Genomic DNA, 15,099 nt, shown 5'->3' with positions numbered 1-15,099 from the left:
TTTGCGGCTTCTAAACTAATTAATTTTTACCGATGTGCCTTGGTAATTTTTTAAAGAGGATGGAAAGAGGAATTTTTTAAGTAATTATAAAATAAGAAGTAGATTTGTTTTTTTTTATCATTGTAAGGGGCAGATGGTAAGGGGGCGCAACAGCCCCGTCGGGATCATTCAGCCACCGAATAAAATCGAAGACAGTTTCGAAATTGATTAACGCAAAAATCGGATGAAATCATTTACGTAGATTTAATGGCATGGAACGGTAACAAAGTATGTATTTTGCTTCTCTGCTTCGAGTTCGCCTGTAGAAGTATAGCTTGCGTGGAGAAATAATGTGATGACAGTAATGATGACGATAATGACGAAATGACAGTGACAGTGACAATGACAAAGTGACGATGACGATAATGACGATGACGATGACGATGACGATGACGATGACGATGACGATGACGATGACGATGACGATGACGATGACGATGATGATGATGATGACGATGACGATGACGATGATGATGATGACGACGATGACGATGACGATGATGACGATGACGATGATGATGATGATGATGGTGACGATGATGATGATGACGATGATGTTGACTATGATGACGATGAATATTGTCCCCGAAGATTGTCGCGAAGCTCGTAGGCGCGACGAACGACGTCGCCGGCACTGTAGCTTGATACAAGCCAGCGGATCCGCCGATACATTTCCGTGCGATTCGCCCGGCCAGCGTTCACGGCCGCCGCCGAAATAATGATCGAATTTCTGCCGGGGGGCGCGCGCGCTCTCCCCGCGTTTTCATAATCCTCTTACATTTCCAGTTAACTAGGTCGTCGGGAAATTATACGTTGTCGCGACTACCCGGTGGGAGAGGTGGTTCGCGACGGGTTCAAGAATATAAATCGGTAGCCGATGTTGACGAGACGCGTGCGGATCAAAAATCCGGGCGCGGATTAAAAAGGTTATCGATTGGCCGGCGCCGATCGCGTTCCTCGACGGAATGACCGCGTTCTGTCCCTGTGCATCGGGTACGAATTATTAGGTTGTCGAGTATGAAATGGAGCAAAAAAATGCACATAATTGATTTCGATTTTTTTCTAATAAAAGGTTTTTATTTTTAATCAAAGTATGCACCCGTATTATCGATACACTTTTGCCATTTTAGAGGTAACTCATTTATTTCTTTAATGTAGAAGCCTGGATCACGGGAGTCGATGAACTCTTGCAACGCCATTTTGACAGCATGTGCTACTATAATATAGATCTATTACAATATAGATCTATCATAATATAGATACTACTATAATATAGATCTATCATAATATAGATAGTACTATAATATAGATCTATCATAATATAGATCTATTATAACATTTATCTATTACTATCGAATCAATATTTTGCATAACAATATATAAATCTACAAAAAGCAGCAGCCATCACCCTAAATACACCAAAATCTACCATAACATCCTGCCATAACCTAAAACTAAAAAAAATACTGTATCTTGTACAAATAACAACGAAATGATTATTGACAAGCAAACAAAAAAGTTGTTGTTATTAACCTAATAACAAACCTAAAAAACTATTATGCACGCTTCTTTTGTTAATTAAATATCGACAGAAGCACGGATAATGTCAATCGCGCAAGACGGCTGCGTTGCATTCTATATATGCAGAGAACTAGCGACGCTTTTACTTTGGCATTTCAGATCGGCGGTGGTGCTGTCAACCGTCGTTAATATTGTTATTAGTTATCACGGTGACCTTATATAATTAGAATGCATAGGCCATCTTGTGCAGAAGCTAAAATTGTTTGGCGAAATGTCGATACGCATCAGCATGTGACACGAAAGTAACACGGTACCATAAATAGATAAAACGCGAGAGGTTCTTTCAGACTGGATTGAATAACCTGAATTGTTATTTAGATGGTAGAAGTGTTAATTAACTGGACAATTACTGAAATAGTTTTTCATGATTTTCCTGTTATTTGGAATGATAAAAAGTAAGGTTATGTTGGTCGAAACGACTGGCTTCTAATTTTGTTCCTGCTATTTTTGATATTACAACAATGTTTCTATGAACAATTTTTGGATAATTGTTTTTATTAAAGTGTATATATTGTGAGGGGATTTCGAACGGCCGCGTCGAGGAATGAATAATTTTGGTGCCGGCGCGAAACTTTCGCGAAGAATGAGAAAATACAAAAAAAAAAAAAAAGAAGGAAGAAAGAAAGGAAACGAACTGTTTTTCCCGTCTATAATATTCATGTTCGCCCGGCGTTTCGGTAAACACCGTGGAACCGTGGAGAGTAAACATTGTCGAAAGTCTCCGGGTCTTCCGCGCGTAAAAGTTGAACGCGGCGCAGCGCCGGCAAGAAGAAACATCCCGGCTTTCTTCGCGAGAGCCAACAGCAATTTCGAGTAAAATGGCAAATGTTGGTAACGAGTTGTTTTGCCGGTAACAAACAAAATTGAGAGACGTCGTCCGCGTTTCGGAATCATTTAACGATGGCGGGGAAAACGATCGTCGAGGAAAACGTAACGGGGGTTGTCCAACGAACGAACGAGGCATTTGTTACTCTTTACTTTGCTTGTGTCGTGTCGTATCATGTCGTGCAATTCCTCCTTTCTTCTTGCCTTTGAATATGTTGTCATTGGAGTTAATTGAGTCGGGGAACTAAATTGAATCGAGACATTCAATTCGACTGAATGGAATCATTGAGCTGTAGTGGATCGGATCATTGAAATGGATCAAATCATTTAGATCCGTAGAATCGTTGAATGAATTGAATCGAGTCATTGGATTGAATGGAATCATCGAATTGAATCGAATCATTGATTTCATTTTAATGATTGAATTTTATTGAATCGAAGCACTGAATTGACTCAAATCTTTGATTTTAATAGAATCATTAAATGAATTGAATTGAGTCATTGGATTGAATGGAATCATCGAATTGAACCGAATAATTGATTTCATTTTAATGATTGAATTGTATTGAATCGAAGCATTGAATTGAATCAAATCTGTGATTGTAATGGAATCATTGAAATCATTACAATTATTGATTTATATTGAATTGAATGATTGAATTGTATCATATCGAATCATTGGATTTAATAGAATTGAATTGAATCACTGAATTAAACTGAATCGAATCGAATCGTTGTTGTGAATCGTGTCATCGAATTGCATTGATTCGAGTCATTGAATCGCATTGAATCGAATCATTGAACAGTACTGAATCAATCGGTGAACCGAATCTAATCGAATCACGATTTTGTATCAAGTCATTGAACTATATTGAGTCGAGTCATTGAATCGCATCGAATGGAATCATTGAATAGCTTCGAATCGAGTCATTGAACCAAATCGAATAGAATCATTGTTTCGAATCGAATCACTGAATTCTACTAAATCGAGTCATTGATACCGATCGAACGATTGAATCGATTTAAACCACTGAATCGAATCATTAAATTGTATCCACTCGTCGAACAGAATCGAATCAAATCATCGAACTTAATAATTAAAATAGCTAAATTCGATCGTCGATTCGACTGAACAATTAAACAACCAAAAAAAGTTCGACGCGTCTTATTCGATAAAAACGAACTTAATCACGCGCGAGAATAAACGAAAGCCACGGTAAATCATCGACCGGATCGTAACTGGTCCCCTCCCCCCTCCTCATCCGCTAAATAACCCTTGCAACGCGTTCCGTCGAAGCGTCAACAGACAACGTCTGAAAAATGACAAAATCCGTTACCATATTCCCGGGACGGATCGACGCCAGGCTCTATTTCGAAGTTCCCCCGGAGACGAGAATACTTCAGAAACTCATCCTTTATTCGCGACTGGTATTATCTAATAAGTAAAGAGGAATAGCTAATAGAGAGAAGAGGATGATGGTAATACGGGCGTCGGTATCCGTGGGACCTGTTCCCCGTTAATTTCCATGAAGAGAATACGCGCGCGCGCGCGCGGGAGAGCTCGCTCCTCGTCGACGGTAGGAGAGACGGACAGAAGGGGCTAAAGAAGACGAGGAAGGTGGTTGTTCCAGGGTAAAGAGATCGAATTATTGAAAGAAGAGTTATCTCTCATACCTGGACCCCTGCCGGAGTCGATCGGGGACCGGCTCTGGATTTGCATGTTTAATGCAATCATGCTAATCGATGAAAAAGTTTGATCGTCCGACGGTGCTCGGCCCGAGGTGGAAACGATCGGAGAATAAGGGGGTTAGGATTATGAGGGAAAGAGAAAAAGAGAGAGAGAGAGAGAGAGAAGCGGCGCGGTCTTTGAAGGCTGGTAAAACATCTCCTATAACCAACCAAGCTCGGCGAATCAAGGTTCTCGAGGCCGCGCGCGCACCCTGCAACTTTTCCAAATGCTGGCGCCCCTCCGGCCCTGAATCACCGTTGAACCGGCCCGGAACCGGCAACATTTAAATTCATGGCAATCAGATCCGATTGAAAAGTTCGACGTGACCTCAACTTCTCGCGGTAGTTATCGCGCGCCCGCGCGCGCTGCACGTGAAAGAAATGAAGAGGAACAAGTCGGAAACCCCCGATAGATCCCCGACACCTTAAGGGACCAACTTGCGAACCCGCTGTGCGACGGCTTCCAGACATCGGTCTCTCCTTTTGTCGCCGGCCAACTCGCCGACTATGTTCTTGTCGAGGTATTCTAACGACGTTTGGTCGTGGCTCGAGAGAACCCACGGAAATGTTTCGGTAGTGGACGCGTGTGTCTGCGATCGACGCCATTCGGAACGACGGCTTTCGAAGTTACGAATAAATAGCTAACGCGGTGAGGGAGTTGTCTGCTTTTAACCCGTTGACTAAGGTGGAGTTTTAGATGCATCGGAGTGTCTTGTATACAAATTATTTTCATTTGTGTATGGGTCAGGTATAAATTATATACGATTATATGCAATTATAGACAATGATATGCAATTATGTACAATTATATAATTTATATACGATTTTAAGATATATACAATTATATACAACTATATGCAATTATACACAATTATATACAACTATATGCAATTTTACACAATTATATAATTTATATCCGATTATATACAATTGTATGCAATTATATCCAATTATGTACAATTATATAATTTATATACGATTTTAAGCTATTATATACAATTATATTGTTTATACACGATTATATACAATTATATAATTTATATACGATTTTAAGCAATTATATACAATTATATACAACTATATGCAATTTTACAGAATTATATAATTTATATCCGATTATATACAATTATATGCAATTATCTACAATTATATAATTTATACACGATTATACGCATTTACATATAATACAATTGCATATAATACAATTATATAATTTACATAGAAATTATCTTGACACGAACACCGAACTCTCGTCGGCCCTCGCTTGTCCCGTCAAACGAAACGCCGTGGCCGAGAGTCGGCTCTCGTCGGCAAAGGGTTAAAACTCTCTCTGTTGGACGCAACAAGGTCGCGCGATCGATCGACGGGGACGGCCGCGCGATGGAACAGAAAACCGTGTCCCCTCGACCGGCGTGCGTTCGTTAACTAGCCCGTGCTCCTCAATAATGGCTTTCCCTGATACTTGTCAAACTCCTCTAATTTGGCTATTGTTCAATGGACACCACCGGCGTCCATCTATTATTTCATTTATTTTTTTCTCTTCCGAGCGAGAACCGCGCCTCTCGTTATTCTTCGTTACGTCACGCCGAGACTCCTCTCGAACGGCCCTCTTCGCCGTTTCGTATAATTTCAGTTTCTTCGCCGTTCCGTAAAATTTCAGTTTCTTCGCCGTTCCGTAAAATTTCAGTTTCTTCGCCGTTTCGTAAAATTCTAATTCCACGTGGATGTTATTACGTTTTCTCATTACTTTCACGTGGTATTAGTTTCTTCTTGGTTAAGCGCTGCGTCGTTTGTTAGGCTGGATTCGCAGGGATTCTATTAGAACTTCCGAACTCGTTCGATGATGAATTAATTATTAAGGTGAAATTATCGAGGAGAATATGTAAAGTGGGCATTGAAAATTTAGTTAGTTTCAAGCGTAGAGTGGAACACATTTTTAATTATGTAACGTAGGTTTGGTTTGCGATGATAGGAAGACTGGTTTTTTTTTTTAATTTTTTGGGATTATAAATTTTGTAATAATTATTGTATAGTAATAATTTATAATTCTTACACATACGATTAAATTCGCAATTATTTATAATTCTTCCCATCGCACCAATTCATAATCATTTACAACTTGTAAATTATCCTAACCTCATCAAGATTATTCTTCTCATCGATTCCGGCATTTAATAATTCATCAATATTGTCTAATAATTTCAGATACCTATATTCAACTATTTCAAGCAATTTACAATCATTTGTAACTGCTTACTCGTTCCAACCAATTTACCATGATTTATAACACGTCACTCATCCCAACCAATTCAGAGCTTATTCTTCCCGCCACCTAAACAACCCTAACCTCGCAAAACACCTGAACCATGAAAACCATCGCGCATAGAACAGCGCGCCGATTCGCATAAATTTCCACGATATTAATTAAACGGAACGCGCTGTAAATAACGCGTCGGACTCGTCCGCGCGGAAATATTTCCGGCATTTCCGTCGAGGCGTCCTCGCCCCTCGGCGCGGAAATATTTCCGGCGAAGCCCGCGGCCGATTTAAGCGAAGAGCCGTGGTCCGCGAGGGAGGAAAAGGGGGGACAAAGGAGAACGAGGGGCTGCGCGGGGAACGGAAAATTCGAAAACCGGAGAAACGGGTCGCTCGTCGACTCTCGTCGCCGCTCGTCGTCGGAGCTCTCGGGCCGCGCCGCGCCGCTCCGTTCAGCCTCGGACGCGCGACCGGAAGGATAACCTATCCGTGAATAGATGCAAAGTGGATAGCGGGGCCACGGACGTGCGAGCGCGGCCGAGAGATATGCCGGCAATCGAGCGTGGCGAAATTGAATTTCGATAATGATCCGGACCCCGTGAAACCCGTCGCTGGTCCGGTGGATCCGGCACGACAACGGTTTTAACCGGACGAAATCCCGGCGACGACAGACTTTATCGACAAACCATCGACCGACGAAGGTTCTGATCGACTGCGATTTTGATCGACAACGATCGTCACTGGTACACCGCGTATATGTTACATTATATAAGACAATATAATTTTGTGAATTTGTTTGATTTTGAATGATTTTATTTGTAGCTTTTTTTTATCGGACAATTTTCTGCTTCGAGAGCTATAGTTTAAGTAAAACGCCATCAAACATAATATAACGTAGAATAACGTTGATTTTAACTGTTGCTTTATTTTAATGGACAATTTCCTGCTTCGAGAGCTATAGTTTAAGGAAAACGCTATCTGAAGATAATGTAACGTGGAACAATATAATATACGATATAATATAGAAAGTGTGAAAATCATTTGTTACTGGATGCCAAGAGATTCCGGAGATTATTTAAAACAAATTTTTCCTTTATAGAAATATTCTGCGAAGCGGCGTTTACGAGTTATTAACGAAAAAGGCTGACCAATGACGCCATGGCGCCAGTTCATCTCGACTCTCATTGGTCAGCGTTTTCCTCGAATAACTCGTAAACGAAGCCGCGGATCGAAATCGCGCTAAGGAAAAAGTTACTTGAAATCACCTCGGGATCAATCTAATTGCAAGGACACCCAAATAATTTTTTACTTAAAAATTACTATACTCCACAGGTTGCGCCAGCAGGTGCGCAATTCATTTCGCGACTCGCGGACGATTTACTAGCACGAAGGCTTAACCCTCTGCACTCTGAGGCACCACTAAAATGATTCTATTACGTTGCAAAATAATTTTCGTAACAATAAGGTTTAGATTTGAGAAATAATCAAGTAGTAAAACTGTTGGCAGGAGTCACAAGAATAAATTTTGTATGCATAAGAGTTTATTTTGTTAAGAATTTATTTTGTTAAATAGAATGGCAATACCACGAACCAGAAAAATTATTTCAGATTTACAGTTAAAATGGTTCCGAGCGCAAAGGCTTAACAACTTGCTGTTCGCATCACCAAACGGTCACAAATCTCTGTTCTTCTAGATCCGCGCACATAAATCGATCGCCGTGACCGCAGGCGGGCCGGTCCGGGCCGCCGAAACCGCAACAAAACGACGAATAATTCAATCGCTATCCCACGGAATCGTTTTAAGCGAATTGGGAAGGTCGAGCTAGGCTACGGCTCGATGAGAAATTGAATTTCCCCGAGGGCTCCGGCGAAACATTTAGATTGTCGCACGGCCCCTCCCCCCTGGTTTTACCTGGGAAATCCGTGGAATTCGGCGTTACAGGTGTGACGGATTTCCATAAGGTGTCGCCGGGGGGAGGAGAGGAGGAGGACGGCTGCCGATGGAATCTTCGCGCTACACGGCGAAGAGCGGCGAAACGCTCAGGCGATTCATGAATAAGTGAGGGAACAACTTCCGAAACAAGTTGACTGAAGGGTGCGCGCCGAGGCCGCGTGACCTGCCCGGAGGATCCGGGAGCTTGGTGACTCCGAAGCCAATGCCCTTTGCTAGAGTTTTTTCTTTAAGTTTTTTGCAGTACGGTTTTTTTTTTAGCTTTGTTGAGTGGTATTTGTCTTTGACATTTTTGTCAGGTGTCAACGACTATAATCGGCATTGCAGTGTAATACTATTCGGTATAATAGTATAGTATATGGTATAGTGTATAGTATATGGTATAGTGTATAGTATATGGTATAGTGTATAGTGTATAGTATATAGTATAATACTATTTGGTGTAATAGTATAGCATAGTAGTATACACGCATGTACAGTATAATATTATAATGGTACATAAATATAATATGAATAGTATAATATAATATGGTAAAATATAATAGAATAGAATTCAATAAAATACAATACAGTACAATACAATACTATATAATATGTAATACTATGTAATGCAATTTTAATGTAACGTTATAAAATACAATGCAATGGAATACAATAAAATATTATACAATACACTAGCATATAATATAATATAACATAATATAATATAAAACTATAAATAACATAAACTATGAATGATATAAAAGCATAATTCTTACAAAAATTAATTCTTATAAAAATCTTCCCATCCACGCATCCACATTCATCAAATAAATTATCAACCCAGTTTATCTAAGAAAAAAATAACTTCTCCGTATCTCGCACGATAAATCTAAAAAGTTAATCGCGCTCGAAAACGAAGAGAAAAGTCAGAGAGCAGTCGGCCGCGCCAGAATAACCCGGGTCGGCCACCCTACGCGAAGCGACCGCGGCGCGTAGCACCCCCATGGTACCCGGCGGCTCCTTCTGATTCGCCGAGAGGGTGTCTTTGAAAATTTCATATATTATGCAAACAGCGAGGCGCGTCCGTGCTCGGTTCCCAGTCTTTTTTACCTTCGCCTTTATTTATCCTTGCCTCCGACGTTTCCTTTCGTCGCCGTCCAATCTCCTGTCCGCCCTTCTCCCCCCCCCCAGCCACCCCTTCTCATCCCTTCTTCAACCCTCCGCCCACATCGTCGGAACGCTCAGAGAACCGTCACGTATTTTTAGGCAGCTTCCGGTCCGCCGGCGACCCAGTCTCCGGCTAACGAATTTCAACCTGATTCGTCAGCGAGCCGAACATAACCTGACGGACTGTTACGAACGAAACCCGAGTCCCCCACGGTTCGTCTTATATTTCTCTCCGGTTACGCAAGGAGTTGACCCCTTGCCGTACTTTAACGAGTCGGTCTCGTGACGGAGATATTTGTAACAATAAGCTGTTGGGTATGAATGTTCATCACCGTTCCTTTAACCTCTTAGGCACGGACCTAACCTCTAAGAGGTTGACACGTCAAGCGCCACGGTTTTCCCTACGGACCGACGCCTAGACTTTTCGGTCCAAATTGAACAACCAAAACCAATATTGCATAATTGAACTGTTCAGTCTTACAAGTAAGGCAGGGATCGACACACGCGCCGCGATAGAAGAACGAAAAATCTATCGCCGGTCCGAAGGGACCGACGCGAACTGAACGGAAAATCTAGCGCCGTTTCCTAGGGGCCGGCATGGCGTTTAACGTGTTAAGAAGGAATCAACTTTTATTCTATAGAATGTATTTTAGACTATAGTCGGCAGCCGCGCGAAGTGCTGTGCGCACGGGTGCCAACTGTAATCGGCGTCCGAGAGACCACCTACGTAGCATGCGAGCATGATGCTCCTAAATTATTGTTAATGTATTTAAATTTCCGAATTCTCACAATATACTCATTTCTACATCTTTCAATATAATATAACGAAACGGTTGGTTACATAATCCGGTAAGGTTACATAATCCTTAAAAAAGTATATTTAACTTAACAATACCAAAGTGCCATTGAAAGACGTAAATGTGAACATCGAAGTCTACCAATGCGCAATGTGCGCGCACTGCGCGGCGCGGTGCCCCGCTCAGTGGCGCTACTCCCACGGAACGAACTGCCGTATGCGAAATGGTTAAACATTCGACTGGACGTAAGTGCGCGATGATTATAAAACATTCCTTTTTCATCGAAGAAAATAGTGGGAAGATATTCTAATAATAATTTACATCTGTAATAATTGAATCGAAAATATTCTCATCGTGACAATTGTAACGAAAATGGAACGCAAATGGATTAACCTCTAAAATGAGATATAGGGGCACACACGCTCGGGCGAGAGAGTCCGCTCCCCCCTCCGTCTATCGATCGCTCGATGATTTCGTTAGCCGAACTGCAGGAAGTCGCGGAGGGAATTGCATTTTGGCGTAGACGCGATCAACGGCCTTTGTAAATGATTTTCTAGCGCGGAGTTGTTGCTGGCTGGCGGGGTTCTCCTCCGCCTCCTCGGTTCTATCGCAGCCGGGCAGAGCCGAGTTCAGTCTGGCCCGTTTTACGAACAATCTAATTGGGTTTCGTCGATGCGATTATTAGCAGACGGGCGGAGCCCGCTTCAGAACTCGTGTGCACGGTGTATAGGAAAATGAGTGCGATGTTGGCGAAAATGTGGGTGAAAATGTATGTGGAAATGTATGTGAAAATTGGGTGAAAATGTGGGTGAAAATGCTTTTATTTTCCAAAAATTCTCAGAACAGTTGCCTAATTATTTTATAAAAATTCGAATTATAACAATTTCTGAATAAAAATTTATATTAACTAATTTTATTTACGATCACAGAACTCGTATGCTCGACAATAATGAACCTACAAGAAAATAATCCTTAAAATCCATTCAAAATTCCATGGTTAATTCTGTCGCCATGAAAAAATATAGACCGTGTTAAAATTCATTTAAACATACTTTTATTATGCGATCGCGTATACGGCAGCAGAGTTCAGCAACGAATCGCGCTGGTGAACCAGCGTACGATAAACGGTTCGAGCCTAACTAATAATAATTATCGGTGATTTGCATGCGTTAATTGATATTGCCGAGGGATTTATTTTATCAATAAATAGTACGGTAGAACAGTTGTGACGTGGGTTTGATACATGATATCGATTTTACATATTAATGCAGAGAGGATTTAGTTTATTAATACAGAGCCCCGCTGCAGCGTTTTAATCGACGAGGTCGCTCGAGCGACGTCGTCCATTACAAAACAACCATTTCCATCGTTTATTGAACAACTTTTCCTTCCAAAAATAGTTCCTAGAAACTTCCTAGAAAAGTTCCTAAAAACTTCCTAGAAGTCGCCCGCGGAGTTGTTAAACTCTTTTTAACAATCCGCGATCGTTGATTTTCGCGACGAAGACAGTTTTTTAACGAACAACACTCGCGATTTGCATGCAACATTATCGTACGGAGGCGACCGTATTATAGTGAATAATCGCCGGTGTTGTAACAAATGCGCCGCTGTAGCGTGAACGGGATCTGACGGTATAATGAGTCATAACTCGTAATGAACATTAGCGACGCGCTCTCATTAATAAACATTAAACCCTTCCGCGATAATGACCGTGTTAAATATTCGGCCGTCGGATTTTTATATTTATCCCGCTCGCGGAAAATTTTATGTAATCCGCGCTCTCTCCCCCCCCCCTCTCTCTCTCTCTTGAACGCGAATGTGAAGCGGATTTGCAACAATGTTACCGCGAAGACCGCGAAAGAGTATTATTAGGAATAATTTCGTGAGACGATGGCACATCGAATTCGGTAAAAAGTTATTTTATAAAACTATGCCAATGTTCGAGGAAATGTTTAACAATTATTAATTAGAAGTGTGTGTTGTATTATTACGTTATTTTTTACTGTTCTCCTATAAATAAATGAATAAAACTTTGAAGTAGACAATATCGAAGTCATCTGAAATAAATCGTTCGATATATTTTAAAAATCGTCGATTGCAAAATTCCTTAAAACGTCAAATAAACGAAACTTGTGAAATGTATTTTAATAAATAATTAAATGATTTAATAGAAACGTTTTAAAATCACGATTCCGCGAACTTATTAATTAATTGAAAAGAGTTCCCTCTCCAACCCTGGAAGAGGAACAGAAAAATGAGAATGACGGCGACGTCGACGATGCGAAAATGCATGAAGCATTATTAATTAACTCGTTGCAATCGAGATTTCCGCGGCGGAGCCCCTCCAGTTCGGAGATAAATTTTAAATGGCTTCGCTCCGAAGCCCTTCAGTACAAAGGGTTAATACATCGTGGAATATATTTACTTTTTTATTATTCATGGTTTAAACAATATGAGGCTTACGCAACGGACCACGATTTTATATTGTGCACGATTGTTGTTGGAGATTAATATTATGCTAAATTAATTTTATGCTGTATTGTACTATGATGTGCTATACTATGCTATAATATGCTATACTATACTATGCTAGGCTATGATATGATATACTATGCTATACTAAGCTATGCTAGGCTATGATATGATATACTATGCTATGCAATAAAATACTATATTATTATGCTATGCTATATTTATACTATACTATGCTATACTAAGCTATGCTATGATATGGTATAATATATGCTATGCTATGCAATTATACACTTATACTATGCTATACTATATTTATACTATGTTATGCTATACTATGCTATACTATGCTATACTCCGCTATACCATGCTATACTTTAATATACTTATACTGTACTATGCTATACTACGGCCGGTGCGTGGCAAAGTCTGCCGTAGCCAAAGGGTTAGTTCGCGAGAGACGCCTGCGAGAAGTTGCTCGCCGTGAATAATCGCGATCCAGGGGGGAGGGGGTTTGTTCGGCGGCGACGCCGTGGCCGACTTTATGTTGTCCAGAAGCGCGGCCCAAGGTGGGAAACCATCCATTACGGATCATTATCGAGCGCCTGATTTATAATCCCCATGGGCCCGATCTTAATAGCGGATCAGCTTTCGGTGCTCTATCGCGTGACCCCTAAATCCACGTCTGCTTAACCTCAAACGCGTATTTACGTAGATATCCTTCTATATTATATGCTACGGTTGCGTCCTCTCGCGATTCGATTACGCGTCGTCCCTCGTGATTCGAGCGCTTTCCGTTTGTGTCATTGGTTACTATTATTAATATTATTGTTATTATTACTGTTACTATTGTAACCGGAAATTGTAGGCGCCGCGGGTTATTGTTAACCTAAATGACGTTTAGAACATAGACTCTCTTGCAGAGATCTGTGTTTTAGTTGGAAATTAGAAATTTTGTTGAGTAATAGATTTTAATAAATATGTATTGCTATTTTTGGTTTCGAAGGAAATTGTCCAAATCTGTGATATATATTTCAAGTCGAGATCCTATAAATTTTAAGGAATAGGTTAAACTGTTGAGGACTTTGAAGAGTTATTTTATATAGAATACAGAACATGTAGAATATAGAACATATAGAATATAGAATATATAAAATATAGAATGACAAAAATATAACATAAAATATAGACTACAAAATATACAGTACAGAATACAGAATAAAGAATATAAAGCAGAACAAAAATAATAGTATAAAACAAAAATAATAGCATAAGACAAAAATAATGATATACAAGCCTAAAGAAAAAATTGAAATCCCATCAAATAATTAAAAAAAAATTGATCACCCTTTCTCCGCTGTCGAACGACGCGATCACAGGTCAGAAATGTACAGCGTCTGGCAGAAAATCTCTGCCTCAAAATGCCGCGCAGTCCTCGAGAGCACGTTCGCCGCACAAACTTGTAGAAAAGTCTGCGCTGACTTCGCGCAGACCGTCGTCGAATCGTCGAGTACAGGCGACCACGACGGTGCAAGGATCGTTTCTCCGTTCGCCGTAGCCCCATTGTCCCCGGGGTTCCGCGGAAATAACACCGATCACCCGGAAACTTCGAACTCGGTCGGCGAAACGGGGGGCGAATCGGCGGACGGGCGAACAGTTACGATAAAAATGGAAATGTTCCCGGCGACGATATTTATAACTGGCGCATTAACGGTTCCGCGGATCCGCCGTGGAAATTCAAATTCGCCCCGTCGTCGTTTCCCACGTGTCATTATGCCCGGTTTTTGCTCGCGGATCGTTAAGCCGAGTTCGAAGCGCGGAATCGAAGAAAAGGAAGGGTAAAAATCGGGGAAAAAGGGAGAAGAAAAAAAGGAGGGGAAGGAGGAGAAAGGGAAGAGTTAAAGGAGGGAGAATGGGGGAGAAAGGGGAGATCAAAAAAGGGGGAAAAGTGGGAGAGGAAAAAATGGGGGAAATGGGGGAGAAAGGGAAGAGAAGAAAAGGAAGAGAATTAGAGACCAAAATAGGGCTAAAAATGGGGGAGAAATGGAAGAGAAAAAAATCTTAAAAATGAGGAAGAAAAGGGAAGTGAAAAAAATCGTAAAAATGGAAGAGAAAAAAGGGGAAAAATGAAAGAAATAGAAAAAGTAAAAATGAAGGGGAAGTGAGAGAAAAATGGAAGATAAGAAAGGGTAAAAATGAGGATTAAATGGAAGAGAAAAAATCATAAAGATCAGGGAAAAATGAAAGAGAAAAAATCGTAAAAATGAGGGAAAAATGGAAGAGAAAAAATCGTAAAAATGA

At 40.7% G+C, this 15,099-nt stretch overlaps 1 protein-coding gene across 1 annotated transcript in view; it reads right to left on the bottom strand.

Moving 5' to 3' along the window:
- Positions 1-15,099, bottom strand: part of LOC144472380 (dipeptidase 1) — a 152,495-nt gene that overhangs the window by 136,691 nt on the left and 705 nt on the right. The window lies entirely within an intron of this gene.

This window comes from Augochlora pura, chromosome 7, assembly GCF_028453695.1.
Source record: "Augochlora pura isolate Apur16 chromosome 7, APUR_v2.2.1, whole genome shotgun sequence".
Classification (NCBI taxonomy): Eukaryota; Metazoa; Arthropoda; class Insecta; order Hymenoptera; family Halictidae; genus Augochlora; species Augochlora pura.
Note: the sequence above shows the minus strand (reverse complement) of the source record. Positions and strands in the feature narration are given on the sequence as shown.